General features: G+C 35.1%; 1 protein-coding gene across 9 annotated transcripts in view; it reads left to right on the forward strand.

Moving 5' to 3' along the window:
- The window catches only part of SYNCRIP (synaptotagmin binding cytoplasmic RNA interacting protein), a 33302-nt gene extending 29919 nt beyond the window's left edge, over positions 1–3383 (forward strand). For all 9 annotated transcript variants that reach the window (XM_059701032.1, XM_059701021.1, XM_059701022.1 and 6 more), the window contains one exon: positions 1–3383. This exon is cut by the window's left edge. The gene's annotated coding sequence lies outside the window, so the exon portion shown is untranslated.
- Positions 3384–10090: the final 6707 nt, after the last annotated feature.

Genomic DNA, 10090 nt, shown 5'->3' on the forward strand with positions numbered 1-10090 from the left:
TTATGCAGGTCATGATAACTTGTAGACTAGAATACAATCATTTGTGCTATGTTTTTAATTTTCTAAAGCACCTTGATGACAGTGAGTGTTCAGTGGTGAAGCATCCTCTATTGAATCACCCTCAAAAATTTTTTGGCCAAGTCCAAAATTGATAGCTTAAAGTCAAAAGTGAAATTATAGTTTAATTAGGACTTGGTATAAAGAAATCCCTTTTCCCTTCCCCAAAGGGATACTGCAGTTATATCACTACCCAATAGGCACCACGATGAAGACCAGAGCTTATTATACTTAGGGTTTTATACACACCAGTTCCCCCAGTAAATGCAAATTTAACAAAATTTAGACATGTCATATGTTCAAAATGCTCATGACAAACAATCATTTTGCATTCCTGCAAATAAAATTGTTTTATACTGTAAGCTGGAGGCGAGTGTAACTTATTTTTGTAATAAAGTTTTTATTTTTTTTATGTGTCATTAATATAAATGTGTGTTAGTATACAGATATTCTGGTTTAAAAACTTAGAATTGCACACATTTCAGTATGTTTATTTGTACTTACATAATTTTAGAATAGTGGTTGCCAATAGCCTGTATGTTTCACATTAACTGGTTTTTTATGTTATCTTAATAAACCATTTTAGTATGTTGTATGTCAGTTACTGGGTTAGCTGGGACATAGAGTGTAATTTAAAATTTGTCAATAACTATTCATTGGAATATATGTAAATGTGCCTTGCCGGTTATTGAAACTTACCTACAAAATGAGTATGGGGTGACAAAAATTAGTTCCTGGTGCTTAATGAAACTTTCTGCCACTGATTTTATATATTACCCCGTGCTTTTTTAAAGTACATCTCTTTGAAATCTTAGTGTAAGTTTGAGGGCTACACAAAACATTTACATTTCATTTTGACAATATGAGTATAATAGGTTTGTGAAAAGTGGGTAAACTAAATGTAGCCTTCAGTAAAATTGAATCTAAGTGTAATCTTTGGTGCTGGCATTTCCCAGTTCCAAGGAGTTAAATGATCCCATCAAAGAGGTCATTGCCATGCCTATTGGCACTTTACTGTCATATCCTTTTTAAGGGACACTGTCAAGGTGTTTAAGTTAATTCTCAATTATTCATTGGGATTTTAGGACTGGTTTATTTGGCTTAAACAAGAACTGCATTGTCACAGTTGAAAGATGAACATTTTTGTGAGTTCACAAATGTGTTCTTAAAAACATTAAAATGTGGAGCTGTGGGTTTCTAAGACTATTTGCCATTCTTAGTTTGGGGATTTGGGAGGGAAAACTGATATAAAGAAATTGTGAAGAATTGTTGGGTAATGTAAACAGTAGTGATGAAATATATACACACTCAAGTGAAATTAACTTGACAGTGTTCATTTGAATAACTGAATTCAAGCCATTATAATTTTAAAATTAAATATCATTTGCACTGTTCTGATAATGGGTGCAGTTTTTGAGCAATATAATCAGAGCTAAATATGCATGTAGTGATTAGTGATGTGAACAATTAAGTTCTGAGAAGAAATACTAACTGGTATTTTCAAACTTAAATTTCTGTAGTAAAATCAGTATCAAACTTACCAGAAATCAAGGAAAACAGGCAATGCATATAAACATACTTTGGAATGTTGTGTGGCCTATAAAGCAATAATGCAATTTATATGGAATGTCATGGGATATGAGAAATGGAAATGCAAAAATAACTAATCCTTTAGTAAAAATGTCAACATGTTAAAAGGGGAATGTTAACTAATGTAGGTTATTGCTATTTGTGATTTGTTTATGGGTTCTTGGCTTTGACAGCTTCAAAGAATGGACAGATGACAAGTTAAAGAAATTTTGTATATATTGTCAAGGAATGGGTCTTATATCCAAGAGTGAAGTCCCTTCCTTGGGGTGAAAAATGTATCCTTAAATGCATTCTGATTGTTAGAGTTACCTAACCAAAACAGACGCAAGATTTTGTTTCTGCAGACTACTTGGCAATCAAAAGTGATCATAAATTTAATCAGTTTTCAGAAAGTTGCATTGTGAGAAAATTGTATTGAATATATTCTTTATATGGAAGATTTTTGGCCATTGCAACTGAATCAGATGTTAGAGATGAAGGAGAGATTGAGCACAAAAAGAGTGGTTGCACACTTATGATGGCAGTTGTTGCATCATGAGAAATTTACCAATTACTCCAAGTTTGATTTAACAAAATATAAATATTTTCCTTGTGATAAAATATGAAGAACAGAAATGGATTGATGGGGTGATCTGGGGTATTCACTTGTATATAAGATATTTGAAAAGACTTATTTAATATCAGGGTGAACATCATGCTAGTTGGGCAAAATTGTCAAATTCAGGACAGCTTTTTTGATTAAGTAAAAAATCACCAGAAACAGCAGAAGGTCACCTTGTTTTATTACAAAGTAAGTATGACATGTAGTCTATTTTAAGGGGAGAAATGAAAAAGCAGAAGGAATTTGTGCATTTAGGGGAGGGAGATAGAGTAAATGATTGCTCAGGTTCCTAAAACTTCAAGAATACCCACATGACCATTTTCTCCCCAGTGATGTATATAAAATTTTTATCTGAGCATAGGAATTAAGTGGTGGGTATAAAATGAATGAACTTAAGTAAATAACATACAATGAACAGACTTCTGGGGATGATGTATAGTACTAATTACTCAGTAATCATACCACTCAATAGGGCATGCCACTACTTTTTCAGATGCTAATTATAAACCAATGTTAAAAGATGTTTTTAACTGTGGGCAAATTAGTAGGTAGACATTTTGGTCTGTCACTTTTTAAAGTACTTAAGTTCTATTAGCACCACAGTCTGCCTTCAGTAATACACCTAAAATATTTTTCACGACCAGCAGCATTTAGTTTGGAAAAACAAATCTTTTTTACAAATGCAAAACAGTATTAAAACTATTGCTCTGGTCCAAGATTAGGTTTTTAATGATATTAACAGTAGTCTGATAAACATTTAGAAGTCTGGCATGAGAAACAAAAGCTTGTACCTGATTAGTATTTTTATTTAAAAAATAATAGTTCTGTTAGCTTATTTAAATTCTCTTACATTTATTTATCCATAGAATTTATATTTATTTCATTCCTTTTATCTCCCTGAAAACTGTCTGCAGGCTCTTTGATTTGGATTAGATGTGTGAAGTACTGTCTTTTGCCAAAAACCTCAAATTACTTGTTCTTTTCAACGTAGTGGGTTTGTGCTTGTTTGGAGATCAGTTCAAAAACTATCTGTACTATCTGTACTGCCTCTGATGTTAAGATTTTATGTATAGCATAAGGAAGCTAGCTCTGACTATATTTTCCTAAGAATAAAGACCTATTTTTGTAGCATGTCTTAGGATCTCCAGGAGTCCAAGAATTATTGTGGGTGTCCTCCATCGTTCTTCATTTAACAACTTTTAAATAGACACTTGGAATCAGAGCTCACACATCTTTTTATTATCCATACATTCCAAGTAACTAGCCAATGGTAAAAACAGATTCTCCAAGATTTCTAATTCAAGCACATGGTGGGGATATGTATATAAGTGTTGGTATTCACTTAATTTTAATTGATGAAAATATTCTGTGGTCATGCACGTGAAAGAAGTTCATGGTAATTTCCATGCCCTACTCTGCAGTGTTCGTTCATTGTCTCTGAAGGTTTGGAAATGAGATTTAGGTTGCAAGTAAATCAGGAAATGGGGGGGGGGGGGAAACAAATCTATTTAAATGTGGCACATTTAGATGACTGCAAAAGAGATTAGGTAGGTGAACAGTTTAAAATGTGTTTCATAAAGCTAAGTTGGCAAATCAAAGTGGGGAACTTGTAAATACATTTCTTGGGCTGGGGTGGTGGTTGGAGGGGTTGGCTCATAACTTAGGATTTTCTTCAAGGAGGAAGCAGTAAGTCCTTTTAGTCCTTAGTACAGAGATTAGTTTGTATTTAGGGTTAGTAAAATTTATTCTCGTTAATGAAAACTTGTCATTTTGTAACAGTCACAGTTTTATACTGGAAATATTCACCACAGGCATTTTGTAAACCATTTATGTTGCCTTTCTGGCTCCCTGTGCAGATACCAAATTAGTACTTCTTTCTGGTTGAAATGATGTTGAGTAAGACTCTGGGTTAGGGAGAAGTCCTAATAAACCACTATGGAAGTTAGCATCTTCAGATATTACTGTTTCCTAAAGTGTATTCCTAACAAGCAATAAACTTAGGACAAAGATGAGGGTATTTTAGAGTAATTTACAAGCCTCAGTGGATATCTGATTTTTAATTTGTTTATAAAATGGTTTAAAACAAGTTCTAATCTGAGAGTCTGCTGTCTGTAATGTTAATGAATTGTCATTTCCTCCTGACTTATTAGGCTTTTAACTTGTATTCTGGAAAGCTTCATGTGACAAAATATCAAAATGTTTTGGAGAGTATTTTAGGATGCCCAAGTGAATTGCCATCTTCTGTCATTTATGAACTATAGCCAATTTTACTTTTTAAATGTATTTTTCACTGATTTCAGAGAGGATGTGGGAGAGAAACAATGATGAGAGGGAATCACTGATTGGCTGCCTCCCGCATGTCCCTCACTGGGTACCGAGCCCACAACCTGGGCATGTGCTCTTGACTGGAATCGAATCTGGGACCCTTCAGTCTGCAGGGTGGTGGTCTATCCACTGATCCAAACCAGCTAGGGCTAAAGGTGTTAATTTTAAATGAAGGAAATTTGAATGACATTTATGTAACAATTTTTCATTTGAAGTTTAGTGTCTCTTTTTTCTTAATGAATTATAAAATGCCAGCATTGCATCATTTGAATACAAAATTGCCAGACAAGGTGCATCTATTTGTCATGAGTAAAGAAACCTTTGTGGCTTCATTTTTAAGAAGAACGTCTTGGTATTGATGTTGCTTAAATTGGAAGCCTCAGGAATTAGGCCTCTAAAATTGCTCTAACTTATTTTAACATGAAAAGCTAGAAAAGCATATATACTGATTGTGTTTCTCAATATATTTAATATTGGGAATGAGCTTGGAGGAAAATAAGAAATAATGAGCGATACGTCAAAGGTCATCTATAAGAATTGGCAGAATACAATTCTCTGCAGCCCAATGTATATGTAATACAATAGTTTTTGCAGAAACTGGATTCCTAGGAATCTAAACATTAAGGAAATGTGCTGTTCCCTCTAGGTACTCCTCACTGCATATTCATTTATAAATTAAAAGTTGATGAAAAAGCCTTTTATTCTAAAATTAAAAGAAATGTTAGTTTAACCCTTGGTTTCCTAAAGATCCATTTAGCATTTAGGACAGCATAAGCAAAGCTAAGGGGCCCAGCTGCAGATTCTGTATTTACTTCAAAAAATATATATATATATATGTATATATTGCTTATTCCTGCTTAATGCCTTTTTTTATCAGTCTATTTAAATTACTACTTTAAAGCTATTTAATTTCTATTTTGTTTGTTTGCCTTTAAGATTGGAAGCTCTTCATGGCAGGGAAATCTGAATGGTGCTAGGTAGGCATTTAAAAATACTCTTCCAGATATTTTTCAGTTTGGTGGAAATTTAGTTTATTTTCTGAATTAGGCTTAATTGTGGTATGGTCACTTGAAATGGGAATCAAAATTTTAAACCACTTTAATAACATGGAAAGCTTTTAAAAATTAAAGAGCATGAAATGGTCATGTAAGTTAATCTGAAGACCCACATGCAAATTAATGTGTTTTTAAATAGTTTTATTAATTTCCGAGAGAAAGGGAGGAGAGAGAGAAGCATCAATGATGAGAGAATCATTGGCTGCCTCCTGCACGCCCCCCACTGGGGATCGAGCTCGCAACTCAGGCATGTGCCCTTGACTGGAATCGAACCCGGGACTTTTCAGTCGATAGGCCTACATTTTATCCACTGAGCCAAACCGGCTAGGGCTAAATTATCTAATGTTTAAAAAAAATCAATTGTCTTGAAGTTAAAGGGACAATTCTTGAGATTTATACGCAGCTTTATGTTTATTTCTAATTGTAATTATTAGAACAACCCAGCCCAGCAATTTTTCTTTATGCTGATGTTCAGCTTAATTTCAAGCTGCTGAACAAAACAGTATTGACCTACAAACCCTGTCCATACTCGTTTATTTATGAGGAATGAGTACTTCAATATTGAATTCTTGTTTTGCTGATGAAGAATCTAGTTGGTTTTACGTTCATAAAGTTTGTATAAGGTTCTTTTTGCAGAGCACTCTGGAGAGGATTAAAAAAATGAAGATTAGATAACTATAAGGTCTTGACAATAGTTATTCCTGAGAATCATATATACTATAAAGTAGCCAGAGCAATGGTTGCATCCATATGAATAAGCTCGCGTGTACCTTTCAGCTGGTAGGTGGTTGAAGTTCAATATCTTGAAAAGGGTGTCTGATTATATAGGGTGTCCCTTCGAAAATGTATATTTATACCTGTTGAATAATTATAAAGACTTTATTAAAATAGATTTCGTTTTCAAGTTTGAGCTATCAGCTGTTCAAGTGTGTATACATTTTTTGGGGGACACCCTGTATGTATTAGTTTGAATACTGATGGAAAAAGGTATTATTTATTACATACGCTTAGTTGATCATTTAACTTAATACTGTAAAGGAAATTTAGAAGACCTACTGGAAACGATACAGTACAGGATACAAAAGTCTACTCTGCTTGCACCCTAGTCAGTTCACAGGGGTGATGACTTTTTCCCCCTCTTAATCCTCATTGATTTTATAGAGAGAGGAAGGGAGGGAGAGGAAAACATGTGAGAAAGAAACATTAATTGTCTGACTCTTATGCCCCGACTGGAAATCAAACCACCAATCTAGGAATTGAACCCACAACCTTTTTTGGTGTGTGTGTTGATTCTCCAACAAACTGAATCACCCTACTGGGTAGGATAATGACTCAATTCTTACATATCTTTTGTTTTCATTTAAAAGTTTGTTTTGTGGTAAGAACTTTTAAAAAAAATTTTTTTATTGATTTCAGAGGGGAAGGGAGAGGGAGAGATAGAAACATCAATGATGAAGGAAAATCATTGATTGGCTGCCTCCTGCACGCCCCCTACTGGGGATCAAGCCCACAACCCTGGGCATATGCCCTTGATGGGAATTGAACCTGGGACACGACCCTTCAGTCTGCAGGCCGATGCTTTATCCACTGAGCCAAATCGGCCAGGGCTTGCATCTCTCTCAATAAATTTAAGCAATATTTACCCCTTTTGAGGAATTTAGCTTAAACTAATTCTATTCTCCTTTTGTTGAACTTTTAAATTCAATTGGTTAACTTTATTACTCAAACTTCACTTAAGCCTTTACTTATACAGTTTAGTATCTTTTGCTCCTCACTATAAGATGAGGAAGTAGCATACTCAGTACTTTCTGGTCTTTTATTTCCCAGGTCCTGGTAATTCCATCTTTACTTTTCTGCTGTCAGGTTTATGACACTTCGACATATTTTGTCTCTAGACTGAAGATAGCCAAAATGTAACATTTAAAATGGGTGATGCTCTTAGATCCATAGATAATCCTATTTTGACAAGATTCTATGTCCTTTGGAAGGCAAAATTCTAAGACATAAAATGATTTCTTTTAATGTTCATTTGGTTAGATTCATGCCATTGCTAAAATATGAACCATAACTGATTTTTTTCTTCTTGAGTATCTGATTTCTTTTTACTGAGCTCTTCTGGTTATTTAATCATTTTTTAAATACATTTTTTTTATTTCAGAGAGGAAGGGAGAGAGAGAGATGTCAATGATGAGAGAGTATCATTGATCGGCTGCCCCCTGTATACCCCCTACTGGGGATTGAGTCCGCAACCTGAGCATGTGCCCCCAACCGGAATCGAACCCGGGGCCCTGCAGGCCACAGTGCAACGCTCTATCCACTACCAAACCAGCTAGGGCTATTTAATCATTTAATGCTCTGTGTATTCTTGTCATTCTAGGATTCTTTTTTTCCCCCATACCATTGCTGGATTCTACTATTTCTTAGATTTCATAGCTTCCTCTTAGATTTTCTTTTATTCTTGCTGCAGTATATTCTCTGGTAATATTTTCAGAAAGGGTGTATGAATGATAACAGTCTTGCGTATGGGAAAATAGTTTCGCCCTTGCTCCTTTGTTTGACACTTTGGACATAGGATTCAAACTACAATTTCATTTTCCATTAGAACTTTGGAGTTGTTACTTCATTGTTTTGTAGTGTCCAGTGTTGCTTGTAACCATCTGATTTGAATGCATCTTTTATGTGTAGGTAATCTTTTTTCTTACACATTAACTTTTTGTTGTTAATTGGTTTTCTAAAGTTTTATGAGATTCTGTACATAGGCATTTTTTTCTTAATTAAAAAAGGTTGTATTGATTTTAGAGAGAGAGGAAGGGAGAGGGAGAGAGAGAGAGAGAAACATGAATTGGCTGCCTTCTACACGCCTCCTACTGGGGATTGAGCCCACAACCCACGAGTGTGCCCTGACCCGGAATCCAACCAGCAACCTTTTAGTGCATGGAACAAGGCTCAACCAACTGAGCCACACTCGCCAGGGCATCTGTGCATAGGTTTTTATTTTGCTTTTTAACTTGAAGTCTTAAGGGTTTCTTAATTGCTGAGAATTTTGCTTTTCACCTTAGAGTTTTTTTTAAAAATATGTTCTTTATTGTTTAAGCTATTACATAAGTCTCCTTTTTCCCCCATTGACCACTCCCCAGCCATCCCCACCCCCAGCACATGCCCTCACCCCATCCCCCTGTCTGTGTCCATTGGTTATGCTCATATACACGCATACAAGTCCTTTGGTTGATCTCCTACCCCTCACCCCCTGCCTTCCCTCATAGGGAAGTATTGGACAGTCTGTTCAATACTTCTGTGACTCTGCTTCTATTTTTGTTCATCAGTGTATGTTGTTAATTATATTCCACAAATGAGTGAGGTCATGTAATATTTACCTTTCTCTGACTGGCTTATTTCACTTAGCATAATGCTTTCCAGTTGCATCCATGCTGTTGCAAATGGTAAGAATTCCTTCTTTTCACGTGGGTTATAACTGGGCCTGTCCACTGGGGTGACTTAAGTTCTCTGTGTGAGAAGAACATGAGGACTAACAGGCTTTATATTAGTTAGCTTCCTTAGGAGCAGACAGGCAAGCCGGCTATCCCTTCCAATGCCAGAAAGGGCAGGCCCAACTGACTCCTGGTAGGTTATTTGGTTTGAGCTTGGGGGTGTAGGGGGGCTTAACCCTGAAATTGTTTTTACAGCCCTCAGTCACTGAAATTTTTTTCCATCTCTTATAAGCCAGAGGTCTTGGCTTTTGCTTCCCACGAAAAATGGCTCCTATTCCATGTAGCCTTGTGAGTGCAAAAGTAATATGAGCCTCAGTTTCATCTTTTCTAACTAAATTGTGTAAATAATAAAGTGCTAGTTTTTAAACAGAACTGGGTAAAAGACGACAATATAGTGTACATTATCTTGCATTTATTAGAAGAAACTACCTTAATCTGTATTATTACTTCCATGTCATGCCTCATTTAAAATAAATGGTCTAGGAAAAGTTTGTATATAAATTTTACTTGAAAAGAGTATAGCACCTGATATGCTATGAGTATATAGAAGACATTTTGTGACTAATGATGGAAATTTTGTTTAGACATTTAATGCAGACACCCTTGACTGTGCAAAGCAGATTATTCTAAAAGGCCTTTTTGGGAATGGCACTATAGGTTTTGTTTTAGCATACAATTTCTGCACATTAAAAAAGAAGAAACCATTAGGCATTATTTTGTTTTTTCTATTTCCATTTAATACAGCTACCTTCATGTATGCTATTTCCCAGTAATGAGACTACATTCCTGATTTTTAGCGGGATCTCTTAAATCTACCTCCTATAGATTTGATGTTCTGGGATTTGATGAGAATCCATGGTAATCTATTTGTGGAATATATTCTTAATACTCTTGTGTCAGATTCCCCTTAATTTGGTGATTAGGATGTTTTAATCCTTAAAAAAAACTTACAAGTATGGTATTTCAAAAAAATT

This window comes from Myotis daubentonii, chromosome 6, assembly GCF_963259705.1.
Source record: "Myotis daubentonii chromosome 6, mMyoDau2.1, whole genome shotgun sequence".
Classification (NCBI taxonomy): domain Eukaryota; kingdom Metazoa; phylum Chordata; class Mammalia; order Chiroptera; family Vespertilionidae; genus Myotis; species Myotis daubentonii.